Source organism: Pecten maximus, chromosome 13, assembly GCF_902652985.1.
Source record: "Pecten maximus chromosome 13, xPecMax1.1, whole genome shotgun sequence".
In the NCBI taxonomy this organism is placed as follows: domain Eukaryota; kingdom Metazoa; phylum Mollusca; class Bivalvia; order Pectinida; family Pectinidae; genus Pecten; species Pecten maximus.
The window spans coordinates 13,305,168-13,325,380 of record NC_047027.1 but is presented as its reverse complement, the minus strand read 5'-3'; the positions used below and the strand labels follow the sequence as shown (position 1 = coordinate 13,325,380).

Genomic DNA, 20,213 nt, shown 5'->3' with positions numbered 1-20,213 from the left:
ACCACGCTACCGCGGACGCGCGGTTAATTGTTCAACGATGGAAGTTTTGCCGGAATGAGCAGGTTTTCCTGTTGATCACATCCCACTGGAGGTTTCCAAAAAGATCCGAACCTCCTAGCAGCTTTGGAAATGACTTCAGATCTGCACGGTCAGCGTCACCATATTCCGTAGTATTGTAACCACACCGTAGTATTGTAACCACGCTACCGCGGACGCGCAGTTAATTGTTCACAGATGGTAGTTTAGCCGGAATGAGCAGGTTTTCCTGTTGATCACATCCCACTTGAGGTGCCCAAAAAGATCCGAACTTCCTAGCAGCTCTAGAAATGACGTCAGAACTGCACGGTGAGCGTCACCATATTCCGTAGTATTGTAACCACACCGTAGTATTGTAACCACGCTACTGCGGACGCGCGGTTAATTGTTCACCGATGGTAGTTTAGCCGAATGAGCAGGTTTTCCTGTTGATCACATCCCACTGGAGGTGCCCAAAAAGATCCGAACTTCCTAGCAGCTATAGAAATCATGTCAGAAATGCACGGTGAGCGTCACCATATTCCGTAGTATTGTAACCACGCTCACACGGACGGGTGGTTTATTGTTCACCGATGGTAGTTTTACCGGTATGAGCAGGTTTTCCTGTTGATCACATCCCACTGAAGGTGCACAAAAACATCCGAACCTCCTAGCAGCTCTAGAAATGACGTCAGAACTGCACGGTGAGCGTCACCATATTCCGTAGTATTGTAACCACGCTACCGCGGACGCGCGGTTAATTGTTCACCGATGGATGTTTTGCCTCAATGAGCAGGTGTTCCTGTTGATCACATCCCACTGGAGGCGCCCAAAAAGATCCGAACCTCCTAGCAGCTCTAGAAATGACGTCAGAACTGCACAGTGAGCGTCACCATTTTCCGAAGTATTGTAACTACGCTACCGCGTACGCGCGGTTAATTGTTCACCGATGGTAGTTTTGCCGAAATGAGCAGGTTTTCCTGTTGATCACATCCCACTGGAGGTGCCCAAAAAGATCCGAACTTCCTAGCAGCTCTAGAAATGACGTCAGAACTGCACGGTGAGCGTCACCATATTCCGAAGTATTGTAACTACGCTACCGCGGACGCGCGGTTAATTGTTCACCGATGGAAGTTTTGCCGGAATGAGCAATTTTTCCTGTTGATCACATCCCACTGGAGGTGCCCAAAAAGATCCGAACCTCCTAACAGCTCTAGAAATGACTTCAGAACTGCACGGTGAGCGTCACCATATTCCGTAGTATTGTACCCATACCGTAGTATTGTAACCACGCTACCGCGGACGCGCGGTTAATTGTTCACCGATGGTAGTTTAGCCGGAATGAGCAGGTTTTCCTGTTGATCACATCCCACTTGAGGTGCCCAAAAAGATCCGAACTTCCTAGCAGCTCTAGAAATGACGTCAGAACTGCACGGTGAGCGTCACCATATTCCGTAGTATTGTAACCACACCGTAGTATTGTAACCACGCTACCGCGGACGCGCGGTTAATTGTTCACCGATGGTAGTTTTGCCGGTATGAGCAGGTTTTCCTGTTTATCACATCCCACTGAAGGTGCACAAAAACATCCGAACCTCCTAGCAGCTCTAGAAATGACGTCAGAACTGCACGGTGAGCGTCACCATATTCCGTAGTATTGTAACCACGCTCACACGGACGGGTGGTTTATTGTTCACCGATGGTAGTTTTGCCGGTATGAGCAGGTTTTCCTGTTGATCACATCCCACTGAAGGTGCAAAAAACATCCGAACCTTCTAGCAGCTCTAGAAATGACGTCAGAACTGCGCGGTGAGCGTCACCATATTCCGTAGTATTGTAACCACGCTACCGCGGACGCGCGGTTAATTGTTCACCGATGGATGTTTTGCCTCAATGAGCAGGTTTTCCTGTTGATCACATCCCACTGGAGGCGCCCAAAAAGATCCGAACCTCCTAGCAGCTATAGAAATGACGTCAGAACTGCACAGTGAGCGTCACCATTTTCCGTAGTATTGTAACCACGCTACCGCGGACGCGCGGTTAATTGTTCACCGATGGTAGTTTTGCCGAAATGAGCAGGTTTTCCTGTTGATCACATCCCACTGGAGGTACACAAAAACATCCGAACCTCCTAGCAGCTCTAGAAATGACTTCAGAACTGCACGGTCAGCGTCACCATATTCCGTAGTATTGTAACCACGCTACCGCGGACGCGCGGTTAATTGTTCAACGATGGAAGTTTTGCCGGAATGAGCAGGTTTTCCTGTTTATCACATCCCACTGGAGGTGCCCAAAAAGATCTGAACCTCCTAGCAGCTCTAGAAATGACGTCCTAACTGCACGGTGAGCGTCACCATATTCCGTAGTATTGTAACCACGCTACCGCGGACGCGCGGTTAATTGTTCAACGATGGAAGTTTTGCCGGAATGAGCAGGTTTTCCTGTTTATCACATCCCAATGGAGGTGCCCAAAAGGATCCGAACCTCCTAGCAGCTCTAGAAATGACTTCAGAACTGCACGGTGAGCGTCACCATATTCCGTAGTATTGTAACCATACCGTAGTATTGTAACCACGCTACTGCGGACGGGCGGTTAATTGTTTACCGATGGAAGTTTTGCCGCAATGAGCAGGTTTTCCTGTTGATCACATCCCTTTGGAGGTGCCCAAAAAAGATCCTAACCTCCTAGCAGCTCTAGAAATGACTTCAGAACTGCACGGTGAGCGTCACCATATTCCGTAGTATTGTAACCACGCTACCGCGGACGCGCGGTTAATTGTACACCGATGGAAGTTTTGTTGGAGTGAGCAGGTTTTCCTGTTGATCACATCCCACTGGAGGTTCCCAAAAAGATCTGAACTTCCTAGCAGCTCTAGAAATGACTATGTTTTATACTAATATAAAGTTGGATGCAATGGAAAATATTTTCATTCTCTGTAATCGATAGATTTGGATCTCCGTATAGGAGCATATCAAAAGTGTAGTCTATTGGTAGATCTACAAAACATTCGTTTCTTACAATGGACAAGACAATAGAAAGTGTTCAGTGGTTTCATACGCTTGTCTACATGAACATAAAGGGCTGTCGATAAGATTACGACTAAATAGATGGGCATTTAGAGAGCTGCAATTCATCTTCAATCTAGCATGATGAACCTGATCAGAACGTTTCCCATAACTATAATAAGGAGGGACTGTCGGTGAGTGTCTGTGTAGGTATTTTTTCAGGTTACTAAGTGAGGGGCTATTTTTAATATCTGGGGGTAGTGAGTTCCACAGGTCAATAGAAGAAGGGAGAAAAGAGTTTTTATAGAAGTTCGTTTTACAGAATACATTATTTAAGTTATCAGCATCGCGTGTGTTATATTGATGAACGTCCATTCTGCTTTGAGGGAGTAAATTAGAAAGGTATAGGGGAGTGAGGTCAAAAATCATTTTGTGTACCTGAACAATTTTCTTCACTTTACGACGATATTGTAGAGTGTCCCACCCAGTTTCTTCATATAATTTAGCATAGCTTGTAAGTTTGGTCCCACCCGTTATAATGCTTGCAGCTTCCAGTTGAATATTTTCTAGAGATTGAGACTGTTGAATAGTAATATTATCCCAGACGATATCCCCATATTCTAGTATGGGCCTGATAAAGGAGAAGTATAAGGTTTGAAGTGAATTCCTATCTATTTTAAATCTGAAACGTCTCAATATGGCTAGTTTATTTGATGCTTTTTAGGTCATCTGACCAAAAGGGTCAGGATGACCTATAGCCATCGTGCTTCGTCCGTCGTCGTCCGCCGTCCGCTGTCCGTAAACTTTTCACATTTCAATCTTCTTCTCAAGTTCCACCAGTGGGATTAATCTGAAACTTGCCAGAAATGATCCTGAGATGGTCCTGACCAAGTGTTGTTATTTTTCTGGTCGGTCAGAAATCCACGATGGTCACCGTGGCCGCCATCTTGAAAAACACATTTTAAACTTCTTCTCAAGTTCCACAAGTGCTATTGAGCTGAAACTTGCCTGAAATGATCCTGATATGATCCCGACCAAGTGTTGTTATTTTTCGAGTCGGTCCGAAATCTAAGATGGCCGCCATAGCCGCCATCTTGAAATACACATTCTAAACTTCTTCTCAAGTTCCACCAGTGCTATTGAGCTGAAACTTGCCTGAAATGATCCTGATATGATCCCAACCAAGTGTTGTTATTTTTCCGGCCGATTCGAAATCCAAGATGGCCGCCATATCCGCCATCTTGAATAACACATTTTAAACTTCTCCTCAAGTTCCACCTGTGCTGGTGGGCTGAAACTTGCCTGAAATGATCCTGATATGATCTTGACCAAGTGTTGTTATTTTTCGGGCCGATCCGAAATCCAGGATAGCCGCGATAGCCACAATCTTGAAAAACACATTTTAAACTTCTTCTCAAGTTCCACCAGTGCTATTGAGCTGAAACTTGCCTGAAATGATTCTGATATGATCCCAACCAAGTGTTGTTATTTTTCGGGTCGGTCCGAAATCCAAGATGGCCGCCATAGCCGCCATCTTGAAAAAAAAACACATTTTAAACTTCTTCTCAAGTTCCACCAGTGCTGTTGGGCTGAAACTTGCCAGAAATTATCCTTAGATGATCCCCACCAAGTGTTGTTATTTTTCGGGCCGATTCGAAATCCAAGATGGCCGCCATAGCCGCCATCTTGAAAAACACATTTTAAACTTCTTCTCAAGGTCCACCTGTGCTGTTGGGCTGAAACTTGCCTGAAATGATCCTGATATGATCCTGACCAAGTGTTGTTATTTTTCGGGCCGATCCGAAATCCAAGATGGCCGCCATAGCCACCATCTTGAAAAACAAATTTTAAACTTCTTCTCACTTTCCACCAGTGCTGTTGAGCTGAAACTTGCCTGAAATGTTCCTGAGAGGATCCCGACCAAGTGTTGTTATTTTTTGGGTCGGTCCGAAATCCAAGATGGTCGCCGTGGCCGCCATCTTGAAAAACACATTTTAAACTTCTTCTCAAGTTCCACCAGTGCTATTGAGCTGAAACTTGCCTGAAATGATCCTGATATGATCCCAACCAAGTGTTGTTATTTTTCGGGTCGGTCCGAAATCCAAGATGGCCGCCATAGCCGCCATCTTGAAAAAAAAACACATTTTAAACTTCTTCTCAAGTTCCACCAGTGCTATTGAGCTGAAACTTGCCTGAAATGATCCTGATATGATCCCAACCAAGTGTTGTTATTTTTCCGGCCGATTCGAAATCCAAGATGGCCGCCATATCCGCCATCTTGAAAAAAACATATTTTAAACTTCTTCTCAAGTTCCACCAGTGCTGTTGGGATGAAACTTGCCAGAAATTATCCTGACATGATTCCCACCAAGTGTTGTTATTTGTCGGGCCGATTCGAAATCCAAGATGGCCGCCATAGCCGCCATAGCCGCCATCTTGAAAAACACATTTTAAACTTCTTCTCAAGGTCCACCTGTGCTGTTGGGCTGAAACTTGCTTGAAATGATCCTGATATAATCCTGACCAAGTGTTGTTATTTTTCGGGCCGATCCGAAATCCAAGATGGCCGCCATAGCAACCATTTTAAAAACAAATTTTAAACTTCTTCTCACGTTCCACCAGTGCTGTTGAGCTGAAACTTGCCTGAAATGTTCCTGATAGGATCCTGACCAAGTATTGTTATTTTTTGGATTGGTCTGAAATCAAAGATGGCCGCCATGGCCGCCATCTTGAAAAAACACATTTTAAATTTCTTTTCCAGTTCCATTGGTGCCATTGAGCTGGAAATGGGTGAGGATGTCAAGGAAGGCGAGCCAACATAGTGTTGTTATTTTTTCGCCCTCGTAAAAACTTTGAAATAGCAGCAATGGCGGCCATTTTGTAACATGATTGCGCAATCATGGTTTTCCTGAACAACACATATTTCAAACTTCTTCTCAAATTCCACTAGTAGGATTCAGCTCTAACTTACCAGAAATGATCCCGAGATGGTCCTTACCAAGTGTTGTTATTTATGGGGTTGGCAAGAAATCCAAGATGGCCGCCATGGCCGCCATCTTGAAAAACACATTTTAAACTTCTTCTCCAGTTCCACTGGTGCCATTGAGCTGGAAATTGGTGAGGATGTTAAGGAAGGAGGGCCAACAAAATGTTGTAGTAAAATCATTGACTTGGCAGCCATGGCAGCCATTTTGTAACACGATTGTGCAATCATGGTTTTCCTGAACAATGCCTATTTTAAACTTCTCAAATTCCACCAGTGGTATTCAGCTCTAACTTACCAGAAATTATCCTTAGATGGTCCAGACCAAGTGTTAATTGTTATTTATTGGGTCAGTCAGAAATCCAAGATGGCCATCATGGCCAACAGTGCCACTATATACTTGCTACAGAGAATACATACTACAATAATATAAGGGTTTTAATTTAGAGTTAGATGACCGTTAAGGCCCCTGGGCCTCTTGTTTAATCATATAATTTATATGTTCAGACCAAGTACCGTCATGGGAGAGGAATAGCCCTATATGTTTATGATGTTTGACCTCACTAACAGGAACGTTATTCATGAATAATGTGGGGTGACGGGGTTTATTAATTTTTCTGCTCACTAAAAGAGATTCGGTTTTTTCTGGGTTAAACTTAACCAACCACTGTTCAGACCATTCATGTATTTTCCTTAAACAGTCATTCAACATATCTGCACAGTGAGTGGGAGTATCTACTATAGCATAAAGAGAAGTGTCGTCTGCAAATAATTTTATTGTGGTGTTGATGCCTTCAACGATATCATTAATAAAAATCAAAAACAATAGAGGGCCTAATATTGACCCCTGGGGAACCCCAGCACTAATTTCCATCCATTCGGAAGTCTTACTATTAACAACAACTCTTTGCTTCCTATTATTTAAATAACTTTGAAACCATGATAAAAATCTTCCATCGATGCCTATTTTGCGTAAGGAAAGTAAACCCGTATGCCAAACTCGATCGAATGCCTTACTAATATCACAAAAGATCATTCGAATTTCTTTACCTTTGTCTAGTGCTGAATAAATGTCATTAGTAATTGCGATTAACTGATTTACTGTAGAGTCGCCAGCTCTGAATCCAGACTGAGACGGTGATAATAGAGAATTTTCAGTAATAAACTTATAAAGGTACTTAAAAACACATCTCTCCATTACTTTACCTACTATTGAAATTAAAGATATTGGTCGATAGATTTTGAGAAGAGAAGGATCGTCTTTTTTAAACACAGGGGTAACATTTGCTAATTTCCATGTACTAGGAAAAGATGAAGTGGCTAAAGAATAATTAAAGATTATTTGAAGGGGATAACACAAAATTTCTGCCGCTTCCTTAAGTAGTCTTGGATTTACAAGATCAGGTCCCACTGTCTTGGAACAGTCCAGATTAGATAAGACGGAATAAATGTCATTTTTTCAATATGGATATGAGTAAGCAAAGGTTCATTGTTGTAAGTGGGTGGAAGTTCTGCGTTAGTATCATCGACAGTGGAGTTAAGACAGAAGAATTCATTAAATGCATTGGCTATGTCAGAGTCATCGGTAAGAGTAGACGTGTTAGTATGAATGGGTGGTATATTACTCTTTTTATTAGAATTTAACATCAGTTTACCTACCGTTTTCCACCAAGATTTCCCATGTTTTTTATTACCAAGTATTCCGCAAAGTTTACGAATGTATATATTTTTCGCACTGTATACGTATTAAACTTACTCATTTGTTCCTGACTCTTTTATACTTACTCCAATCCTCCGCAGTACCTGATCTCTTGGCTAATCTGAATAATCTTTTTCTTTTCCGACATAATTTACGAATTTCACTGGACATCCATGGGGGTTCTCTGGTGCGTATTGTTACTAATTTGTTAGGAATACATTCCTTAGCAGTATTAAAAAGTATATTAGTAAAGGAATCGACAGAGTCGTCAATGTTATCATTTGTTAGAATAGTATCCCAGTCAATATTAGTAAGTTTCTCTCTATACATGTCGTAATTACCCTGATCAAACAGCCATATGTTACATTTAACTGACGACTTTTTCGGTACAGATATATTTAAGCTACCAAAAATGGGGCAATGATACCTCAGAGGTTGGTCTAGAAAACTTTCACCTACAGAGCAGTTATCAATCAACTGAGGGTTACTAACACATATTACATCAAGTAGAGATGAGGAGTTTTCAGTATAAAATGTAGGAGACGATATCATTTGGGACAGGTTAAAAGTTTGGAGAAGTTCGTGTAAGTGCGAGACTGATTGATTGTTAGTAAGATAATTAGCATTCAGGTCACCGGTTACAATAATGTTTTCACATCCAGTGTTAAAAGCTAGTTCTATAGATCGTGAAATATGGTCCCATTGAGAGACCGGAGAATTAGGAGGCCTGTAGAAAGTGCCGTAGAGTATAGAAGTTCCTGATAAATTTAGTTCAACTCAAACACATTCTACAGAGGGAAGCTCTAAGTCAGGGCGACGCTTAACAGGTATGTTGTTTTTAACGTACACAGATACTCCCCCACCGACACGATCTGGTCTAACGTGGCAAAAAGGGTCGCAATAGCCGGGAAAGGTAAAATCAGCTAAATTATCATTAATGGAGAGCCAAGTTTCAGTGAAAGATAAAACACAGACGTTGTGTAGTTCTGTAAATAATATATCCATCTTATTCCGGAGACTTTGGACGTTCAAATGTACAAATGAGTATTTAGAATTGTCGTAGTAGTCGCTTGCATTACTAGAGAGGTATGAGGATTCAGAGGATATATCGAAATCAGAATCAGAAATATTTACAGGTCCTGGGTTTATCTCAACATTCCCCGATGTAATAAGTAACAACTGAATTACACATAGGAGAAAAAACATATCACCAAGTCCCAGACAGCCACGAGTGCTGACATTTTGTTTAAAGGATTTTGAAAAAAAATCGGAGACGTTTTCTGTTGAATAATCCTATCCGAGTACGGTATAATGACAGAGATATTGGCATTATGTCACATCAGTAACATTGTACAGAAACATGAAACTGTGGTGCGCTCGGATAGAAAATGCCGGGTACAATTTTATCATCGTTAGTATCACATAAGTCATTAGATCAAGGGGGTACAGGGAATAGAAATTGTTTCCAGATGAGTTAGAAAAAGAAGTAGATAAGTTTTGAAGTCCAGAGAAGTAGAAGAGAAAGAGAAACATATGTAGGGTTTGGTTGAAGTGGAGGGACAGAGGTCAGCAAGCTATGTACACAAATGTCACTTCATATTTACTAAATATGCAATATTTATGATTCACATATACAAGAATATGTGGTTCCGTGCTGGACTGGTTATGACTCGACTCCCAATATATGATAACTAGTGTCCGCTATCTTTTATAGAAGTAGATTTAAAAAATTCAAGTTCTGAAGGGCATGCGTAAGCAAGCGGTAATATACAAGTCAAGCACGGAATAGTCATGTTATAATTACAACACAAGAACGCCATTTATTGGCTAACCTAGCACGTGGTGACCTAACAACAACTTAACAATAAAGAAATTAACAAGCAGTCTTCATTATGATAAATTAAATTATATTCTAGGAATAATTTTTAATGTGTGGTCTTACCTAGATTCATTTAGTTAAGTTGTCTGCTAGAGAGCATGTCTACATACTAACTGTTTGTAACGACAGAAAAAATACATACACAACTGTACACCAGCCAAACAAACTGTAAGTGAAATCACATCATATTGATGTTTTCATACCCCTGCAAAGACTATACTCAGTCAAAAGTGTCACTGAACACATTGCCATTCAGCTAGTATTTAAGATTCATTGTATCTAATCCAACAAAAGAAGGATATAACGTGGGTCATGTTCATCGTTGAACATTTACATTGGAATATGATATTCAATATCATAGCTACTCTTAATGACCGGGTGTAATATTGGAAACGTAGAAAATGGACCACATAACGTGTTGATCCAATCAAATATTCAAAATGACACCGGTTTCGTAGTCAACGTCCAATGGGGTTCCCAAGGTAAGATCATCGAAAAGAAAATATTATCAACCTTTACCAATTACATTTAGAATTAAGCCGGTTCCATATTCAACGTTGAAAATGGACCCAACAACATACTGACCCATTAATGGCACCGGTTCCATATTTTAAATGTTACTGTGAATCTCGGTTTATGAATAAATAACCGAACGCTTAATAGGACAAACTGTTTATCTATGTCGATCAATATCATATACATGACTATCTTATTATTGTTAAAATTAATACGAAAGGTCATTATATGGGTCAACCAAGGTCAAAGGTCAGTACCGATCAATATCGTATACTTAGTACATTTTATATGCATATCATATTGCAGTTTGAAGATAAACCAAAGGTTATTATATGGGTTATCACAAAGGTAACAGGCCAAATTGTTACTCTCAAATTGTTAACGTATCGAGGCCCCTACGGATATGTCCCTTTTTAAACTCCTTTTCTCCCAATTGTGTTAAATAAGTAACTAGTTTCCAATAGGTTCGCTGATCTGGATGCGCCAGGATTGACTCTCTGTATACATGGTAGGGATATGTCAGAAACATAGACATATACAATTAAAGATATTTTATTGTTCAACAGAAGTAATGCACTCGAAACAACAACGCAGTTTTCAGTATTTTATTGCGATTTTTACAAGGGCCACAACTCTTTTTTTTATTAATTATAAACAACGTGTGTCAACATTACATTTCTAGGGTACATACACTTAGGCTATGCTTTTAAGAAATGATATCATTTGATAAGTTAATTTTTGTCCTGAACGTTAAAAAATAGAAAAAAAAAGTTATAAAATATGATGCAAAATGTAATATAACAATACTATAATGGTCCTTAATTTCCTTAATTCTTTCCAGTTGAATCATATTTCTTATACAAAAATTGTTCAAAATCTTGCCAGAGCCACCTGGAGTTATCTCCCATGTAACAGGAAAATTATGTCGGAGACGACAATTTATGGATCATACATATATATGCACCGTGGATCAGTTATCCATGCACAGTTCCTGTGATTAGACTCATCTCATTCATTTTGATGAATAATATAATTCATGTCATGTGATTACATACAATGTGCTACGGAAGCTTCTTCGTGACATTGTTTAGAGGAAACAATAGAATTAAGCTGCACGGACGAGATGACAAACTCGTCACTATGGCTATTTGTCCGGTCATCACGGTCTCTAAATGATTTATCGGCCAACGCTTCCTATTTGAAATGGCTAGCATGAGTAGCGTTTTTTTCTGAATCATTACAATGTATTTATTTATTTATATATTTATTGATTTATTTACTATTTATTGATTTATTTACATTTGTATATTATTTGTAGGATTCTAAAACACTATATCGACATACGCTGTCTATGACAAGCGTTAGTTCTGTATTTTTATCTCTTCGTCATCGCTTTTTATTTATTTATTTATTTATTTGATTTTGTTTTATTTTTCCCATTCCCACCGGGGGAAAACACGGAGGAGTGTAACACTTTCATTACTAACCAATTAGTCCTAAAATGTAAGTAAATATTTTAATTACTTTTGGCGCACGTGACCAAGGATTCAAACGGATTGTCGCGGCCAACACCAAGTAAGTAGTACGTGTTTACATAACAGCTACTTCTGAGGGACTGCCATTTTTCCTAGAAAGTGCACCGGTCGGTTAAAGCTAAGGAATAGTTCGGAAATAACTTGAATATTTATTTGTGTATCAAAGTAAACTTAAAAGTTTAGAAATGAACGCTAAAGAAGTACTAGGACAGGTTAACGAAGAGGCTCAGGCTGTAGAGCAAAAATATATGAATAGAGTAATATTGGGGTTATCGAAAACATTAGCTACTGCAGTAGGTGACGCTCAATATTTCACGTCTCTGGACTTGACATCTGGTTACTGGCAATCAACCGTTCCGACTGTAGTGAGGAGGGAGTCTCATTACAGTGTATAGACTCGACCTAAACCAATGGAGGTCGATTATTTAAGGTATAGAAGAAGTCAGACATGGGGACACGATACAAGCGAGAAGACCATCAGGTACGCGGTTGACCAACGTAAAACCGATTTAACTTGTTGGTCATTTGGATTTAAAGGACATATATAGAGAGAATGCCAAATTAATACACGCAAAAATACGAAATTCCTTTCGGGAAGGAAACAATAAAAGGAGTGATGTAAGTGGTGATATATTGACACAGGAGTAGAAGTCTCGTTAATTCATACAAGAGTTTATCAAGGTTTAGATCCCCTATTAAACCTTTCAAAATAGAAAGCATCTTTGCGGGCAGCCAATGGCAATTTACTTCCGGTCAAAGGTTGTATAGATTTTAAGTTCCGTATTTTTTTTGGAACCGACACACGAATGTATCGCCGTGGGTAATATCAACAGGAACATCATCCTCGGTAGAGAATTAAACTGAAGGATGATAAGGACTTGGGATATGCAAAAGTGGACAATGCTACTCAAAGTGGTGAAATGGTGGCTGTAAATTGTGCTAGTGTTGGGAACACGACGGAAGGAGTGGTGAAATTGGCACCACTGTTTAACGCGAGATTTCCACAGTTACATACTTAACTGGGACCTAGACTGTATCATGCTTGGAGCTGAAGCTATACACTGAAAGTAAAGCCATGGGCTTGTTAAAGGACACGTGAACACTGACGGAACTTAAAAGTTGTGTAATTTACCAACGTTGATAACAGCGGTATGTTATCTCTGACCTATATGACAACGACGGAACATTTCACAACGCTGGAACAAAACTTATGCGTTCTAGGAAGTTTGACAACAGACAAAATCAGCGGCAACAACGAACCTTACTACAAGACAATGAACACTTACTACACTTGACCATTCATGGTGTTCCGTGATGAACTTGTGGAACTTGTGTTCTTTATTCATATAAACTCCAACCAATATCTATGGAAGCTACCTCTTCATGAATGACTGTTGACAGTATATCCGTGTTTCGGTATCAACGATTTCCTGAAATGACGGACAATCTATGGATATAATTTTTTTCCGGGCGGATATCACTTTTGCGATGTTTGGACCCAATAAATGAATTTATCATAGTCACGTGACTCCGATGTTCGTAAACATTGTGGTGACACGTACGGGTGTCCGGTATGTAGATCAAGGTAACACAGGTAATTGAAATGAACGCGAGGGTCACGTACATGACCGCACGTGAGTTACGCATTACTTGCGTGTCAAGAGTTGTAACGGATGAGTAAAATGATAGTAGTGATCATTGGAGTCCTGACGGTCCAAGCAAACACACTAAATGTTCTCAAAATCTAATATGAAGTAGTAAAAATGTATATTGTTATTACAGATTACAGTACCTCGGGATTCTGACGTAACAAGCGCAGGAGAGATGCTGACGCAGAAGACGGGAACGGAAGGGCAGTTCGCGGTTAACGCTTGTGTTTTTCAAACTGTACTTTGGAAAATAAACTATTGGACCGTTGAAGGCCACGCCCATAAATTGGTGTTGAGTTATATATGATAGACAGCTGCCAATGATTTTATTTTTGACAATTGTGCCAGATGTAATAAGAAAATTTACGAACCTGTGAAAATGACTGACGACGAAATACTATTACAACAGACGTGATGAATGGTGTTATATGAACTGGTTAATTATATATAGTCTGTGGTGTTTTTATAATGATGATATTTTTTTTTGATTCGGTGTGATTAATTTTGTTGCGATGTGTACCACAACTGCCGGTTTAGATATGTTCTTATTTGTTGTACATTATTGTTGTTTTTTTTTAAGTTACCATTAATTGATCAGAACCATACGATAAGAAAGTGTCCATTGCAAATGAAAGTGTGTACTCACATATTTAGCTGAAATCAATACAATGTAGATTTCACAAGACTAGGAGATGTATGTAACACTATCATTACTAGCCAATTAGGTATAAAATTAAATTAAATGTCTTAATTTTATCTAACTTTGGCCGGTTTCCAATACATATGTATGACCAGTATTGTCCTTAAGGTAATAGTACACATGCACAGTACTGATAAGAATAGTACTATTCTGGTACAGCCAGATAGGACAGGTAACGTAGTCTATCAGTAGAGATAGGACAGGTAACGTAGTCTATCAGTAGAGATAGGACAGGTAACGTAGTCTATCAGTAGAGATAGGACAGGTAACGTAGTCTATCAGTAGAGATAGGACAGGTAACCTAGTCTATCAGTAGAGATAGGACAGGTAACCTAGTCTATCAGTAGAGATAGGACAGGTAGCCTAGTCTATCAGTAGAGATAGGACAGGTAACGTAGTCTATCAGTAGAGATAGGACAATATGCAAGCCCTCGGGAAATATGATACCTTCGGGTAAACAAACCTTCATATTACCCTGCATCCAGGGCCATAAATGCATATCCCTATATTCATATCAGATAAGATACGTATAAAGATCCGTTCAAAATACAAAATAAAATGTCGGCGTTGGCCACCGATCGTTGTTGGACACAAAAATTATACTTCGAGTTATTCGATCATGTCAAGTAGGATTTTTATTGTTGGGACCAAATTTTCACTTCGTATTATCCGAGTTTTTCGAGTTTTCCGAGTTCGAGATTTCCGAGTTTTCTTTACTAAGATAAAGAGAGAATTCAGCCGGGACTGACGAGGTACTTCGAGTTAAGCAGGGTATTCAAGTTTTCCGAGTTCGAGTTAACGAATTTCCACTGTAACTGCAAGTGCAGTTCGCTGACCAGTGTACACAAGGACCGTTAGCATGATAAAACTTCAAAACCACTACTATATCCTCGTCAGAGTGTTACAAACATTAGATAAAGCACCCCCGACCCATCAGGGTACAATACTTACAGCCTACCTACAGGGCTTATGTAGCGATATAGTCAACATGAGAGGAATATGAAGTACACAAAGCAGAGGAAGGAAATATAGCAGTATTAGAGACAATGTAATATTATATCAGATATATATTGTATATCTAAGCCATTTTAACGTTGTTTAACGTTCTCGAGGCTAGAGTCATAGGTGGACGGGTGTCAAGAAGACACCAACGGTCATACGAGGACGGATATCAACGAACAGAGACATTTTAGCTATGACAAACTACCTCCTGAAATCGTTAAATTCTGTCATTCAGTAATACTGAATACTTCAAAAGCAAAGACTTAATCTTTTCTAGGTAAAACAAAAATCTTGTCACTTTCTGACAAGTCCACCTTTCTTGCAATTCTCTACATAAAATTTCAATATGGAAAATTTAGTTATGAGCCTTCGTCGTTTGTTTAGATATTTAAACGATTCATTTTTGGAGTAAATTTAAGGATAGAGAAAATGGAAACAAACCTCACTTTAACGTCGTTTACATCCTCTACTAACAACATGATCACGTGACCTTTAACTACTGTAAATCTAACTGAAACGGCGAAATTGACCTCAGAATGCTGTAAAATATTTCGGTTTCTAATAATATAGGCGGACAACACTATCTATGTAAGCCATTTTGGAAAAAAATAAACGTACCATATGTATACAAGGGCTAATGACGTACAAGTATAAAACTACTTTCTTACACTTTCTTATAATAGTAAAAAAAATTGTACTTTTGCTCCACTTCGTGACGATGACGGGTTGAAAGTTGCCAAAGAACAACTTCACATATGGTAACGTCGTGAAGGGGTGAAAGCTTCATAATGAGACGTTTCCATGGAGGACATTTTCATGACCAGTCTTGTCTCCTGGCTAACGCTCCAAAACCACATCAGATGATATATTTCATGAAAACAGTTGTAATTGTCGGACGTAAACCTAGATCAAAGTATCACGTGACTTTCCATCAGCGCCTGACAAGTTGAATTTTGAAATATGGTAGTTTTCTTCGATGTGGCGGTTGGTTCATGGATGGTACGACTGCTGTTATTGGTCCGTTGATGTAACGACTGCTGTTATTGGTCCGTTGATGTAACTACTGTTGTGATTGGTCGCCTATGGATGATACGACTGCTGTTATTGGTCCGTTGATGTAACTACTGTTGTGATTGGTCGTCTTTAGATGATACGACTGCTGTTATTAGTCCGTTGATGTAACGTCTGGTGTGATTGGTCTATGGATGTACGGACAACTGTAAAAGAGAGAAAATAAATATGAGAAGATGGGATCAAATACTTAAGTATAGGTTCCTTAACTGAAGTGTAACGGCACTAGATCTGTAATAGGAAGGCGTTATTAAAAATATGACCGTAGCTGTTTCAAGGAATTCAATTCTTTGATTAAGGATTAACTTCATATTTGTACGTTTTGAAACAATACGGCAAAATCCGTAATGTTCTATAACCATTAGAAGTTTTGTTAATGTACTAAATAATTTCAAACCAAATAAACGGTAATTGTTCTTCGACTTGTAGTATCCCTAGATAATCAAATTATTCACTTCCCACAATGCCTTATTCAAAGTTTTACATCTTATTCAGCGTTCCTTATTTTACAGCGTGGCGTACAATAATAGTTTAAAAAGTTACTAAAAATGAAGGAAAATTTATACACATACTCTTAAAATGTGTGGAGAACTGGTTATGAATTTGATACCATTGCTGTCATAAACCTGTTTGATATAGTGCACTGTATGCTGATTAAATTTTACTGACGCCACATGGCTTTGAACAACCTTGCAGTACTGTTTTTTTTTTATTAATTTATCTATTCATTCATTATTTATTATTAAGGCTGACAATCTAGATTTTTTTAATTTATTTATCTACTCATTTCTTTATTTAAACAATGACCTACCATTCTATATTATAGCCGTTATAAATGACAGGGATCTGCAAACATATATCATACTGCACTGTCGACAATAAATAACTTGCAAATGAGATGTAATGCATGTATAATATAGGGAACAATGTTGGAAATGTAAATGAACGTGACCTCCATCGCTATGGTATTAAGTCCTTGTAATGACATGTATGAATGTACTAGAGAGTACAGGTCACCTTACTACCTCAGGCTAGGGGGGGGGGGGGGGGGGGTCCTTTTAATCTTGTGTTAAGGTGTTTGCCTCGAAAACGAAGGGTTCGTTCGTGGCCCAAGGCCGGCAGGGTATTTTTCATTACTCCTTCCTATTACAGATTTGACGCCGTTGACCAGTCCAAGTGAAAGCTATAAAAAATTGAGAGACTTTCTTTGAGCTAAAGAACCTTGGCTATGGTTGTCTGCGAGGGGTCTCTGTAAGGGGGAGTAGTGTAGAGTGTCGGCCAACTTTAGTGGTACATTGTCTGCGAGGGGTCTCTGTAAGGGGGGGGGGGGGGGGGGGTAGTAAAATTGTAGAGTGTCGGTCAGCTTTAGTGGTACATTGTCTGCGAGGGGTTTCTGTAAGGGGGGAGTAGTGTAAAATTGTAGAGTGTCGGCCAACTTTAGTGGTACATTGTCTGCGAGGGGTCTCTGTAAGGGGGGGGGTAGTAAAATTGTAGAGTGTCGGTCAGCTTTAGTGGTACATTGTCTGCGAGGGGTCTCTGTAAGGGGGGAGTAGTGTAAAATTGTAGAGTGTCGGTCAGCTTTAGTGGTACATTGTCTGCGAGGGGTCTCTGTAAGAGGGGAGTAGTGTAAAATTGTAGAGTGTCGGCCAACTTTAGTGGTACATTGTCTGCGAGGGGTCTCTGTAAGGGGGGGGGGTAGTAAAATTGTAGAGTGTCGGTCAGCTTTAGTGGTACATTGTCTGCGAGGGGTCTCTGTAAGGGGGGAGTAGTGTAAAATTGTAGAGTGTCGGTCAGCTTTAGTGGTACATTGTCTGCGAGGGGTCTCTGTAAGAGGGGAGTAGTGTAAAATTGTAGAGTGTCGGTCAGCTTTAGTGGTACATTGTCTGCGAGGGGTTTCTGTAAGGGGGGAGTAGTGTAAAATTGTAGAGTGTCGGCCAACTTTAGTGGTACATTGTAGCTCGTTCGGGGCCCGGGCAGGGTATTTTTTTCATTACTCCTTCCCATTACATAAATACCAAAGCAAGATAGTTCAATACTTACATATTAATGGTATCAATAGTTATGCTTGCTGATACAATCCTTGATGATTTCCCTTCTGTCGTTTCATGCATATCTAATGAATAACGTATACATTTATTTTATCAAAATTATCATAACTTTACAATTTACCGTTTAACTTCTACAGCTGAGATATCAAAATCATAAATATACATGACAGCAGAGGAATTGAGAAAATGCAGATAAAGTTATTAAGCTGTCTTGGTGTGGAATTAATGCAGGATACATCATATTTCAGGTTGGTGCAATATGATGACAATTCAATGATTTCAAAACATTTAAATGATATAACCTTATACTATAATACTGCCTAAAACATGGATTTTAATTGGCTATGTATATGCTATCGATAACGTTGCTGTTTGTAACGCAACGTTGGATTGGCTGGACGAGCTGCGTTGCAATTCAAATAGTCCACCAGCAGTAATTAAGCATACGAAATGAAATCTAATTTAAGATCAAACATGTTTGTGACGGAACTTTTGATTGGCTAGAATAGCTGCGTAGTAATTCCTCAGCGGAAAGAGTCCGTCAAACAAGGTAAAATACTATAGTAAATCAAATTATAACGATGAACTTGTATCCGTTTTCTCGGTTATTGATCCATACCATAAACAAGCGCTATAAGGTCAGTCGTGAAATATTCAACATGTCATATTGACTTGTAAACGTGTATGGCAAGTAAGAGTGGGTTTATTGGTCCTTTTATGTGATAGACTATAATCCTTTAAACTGTAAAACGTTCGGAATGGTTTTTATTTAATTGATCTTACCTCGGGAAATATCTCCTATTTTTTCTCATGTTCCTGCTCTTGTTCTTGCCCTTTCCTCCCAGTTCCCAGAACTACCGTGACAGTGTTTCGTTACCGCTGTTGGAAATGCCTCACGGGTAAGTTTCGGTGGAATAGACAGGTGCCGTTATGGTCAGGTGTACGTTTTAGCAAATTATTGTGTGTCCATTGTAATGTCCGTATATTTAATTCTCTCGGGTCCGAACGCTTCAGCGCTCAGGGAAAAAGGAATCCGTGGTGAATTGGCTACCATCGAATGGCTTCAGGTAGGACTGGGCAGCCTGGTCCCAATCGACACTCAAGTTTAATCGCTGAACTAATAGAGTAAAATGGAGGATAACGTTGATGTTGTAGGTTCGGAGCTATGAACTCAATGATTTTTTATCGCCTTGAATGGCCAGGTGATCTGTAGAAGGACTTTTTGTCTCTTGATTCCAAATGACATAATAACGTACAGTCGTGCCCGATCCCCTACCGTTTATCAGTAATAGTGATGGCAGATGGCATGCCCGATCTCCTACTGGAGATAAATGGACACCCTACTATTTGGATGATATGGAATTTTTAAATATTCTAATGACGTCACTCTGTCTCCTACAGTTTACACTTTGATTGGACAACACTCCCAACCCTGTAATCATTTTTCGGCATAGCCGTATAATATTCTTTTGGTCCCGGATATGACGCGACAGTTGGCGTTACTGGTCAAGACGAAGTATGTGATTGGTCAATGTAGCGGTGAATGCAAAATGCAGATATGCAGTTAAAATGAAACAAAGTTAAGATTGAATGCAAGCTGAATAAGTGGATGTATCTTTTCAAATGACACATTGATAAAACTATATTTCTGATTCAATTGCAGTCTTATTATCACCAAAAATGATTCAAACGGCTATAATTTTGTTATCTGTGCTGAAACGCATTAGTTCGTTGATTTATTTCACCAGCAGTTCTACATTATAACCACCAGAATTAAAACTATGCCGTTTATCTTTTTTAAAGATATTTCTTGTTTTACATGTATTAGAAAACAGGCTTGTCGCCAGGAAGATATATATCAAAATGATTCATTTTATCAAATCTGCGGAGTTTTCTAAACGAAATGATTAATAAAATATCCAGTAAATACTAAGGACTTGCACTAGGTTCCGATGTTGCAAAAGAGATAACGTTTCATTTATGTGGTTAATGGATGAACCGATTTAATTCACGTATCTTGGCCCTATAGACAGGAAGGCAATAAAACCCGAGCGTATCACAAGTGATGTTATCTTTTCGTAAATTATCTTTTAACTTTCTCGTCTTTAAA

At 39.5% G+C, this 20,213-nt stretch overlaps 1 long non-coding RNA gene across 1 annotated transcript; it reads left to right on the top strand.

The window, feature by feature from the left end:
- Positions 1 to 10,700: 10,700 nt before the first annotated feature.
- Positions 10,701 to 13,550, top strand: LOC117341503. The gene is made up of 2 exons (XR_004535651.1): positions 10,701 to 13,204; positions 13,416 to 13,550. It is a non-coding gene; the product is annotated as an uncharacterized LOC117341503 (long non-coding RNA).
- Positions 13,551 to 20,213: the final 6,663 nt, after the last annotated feature.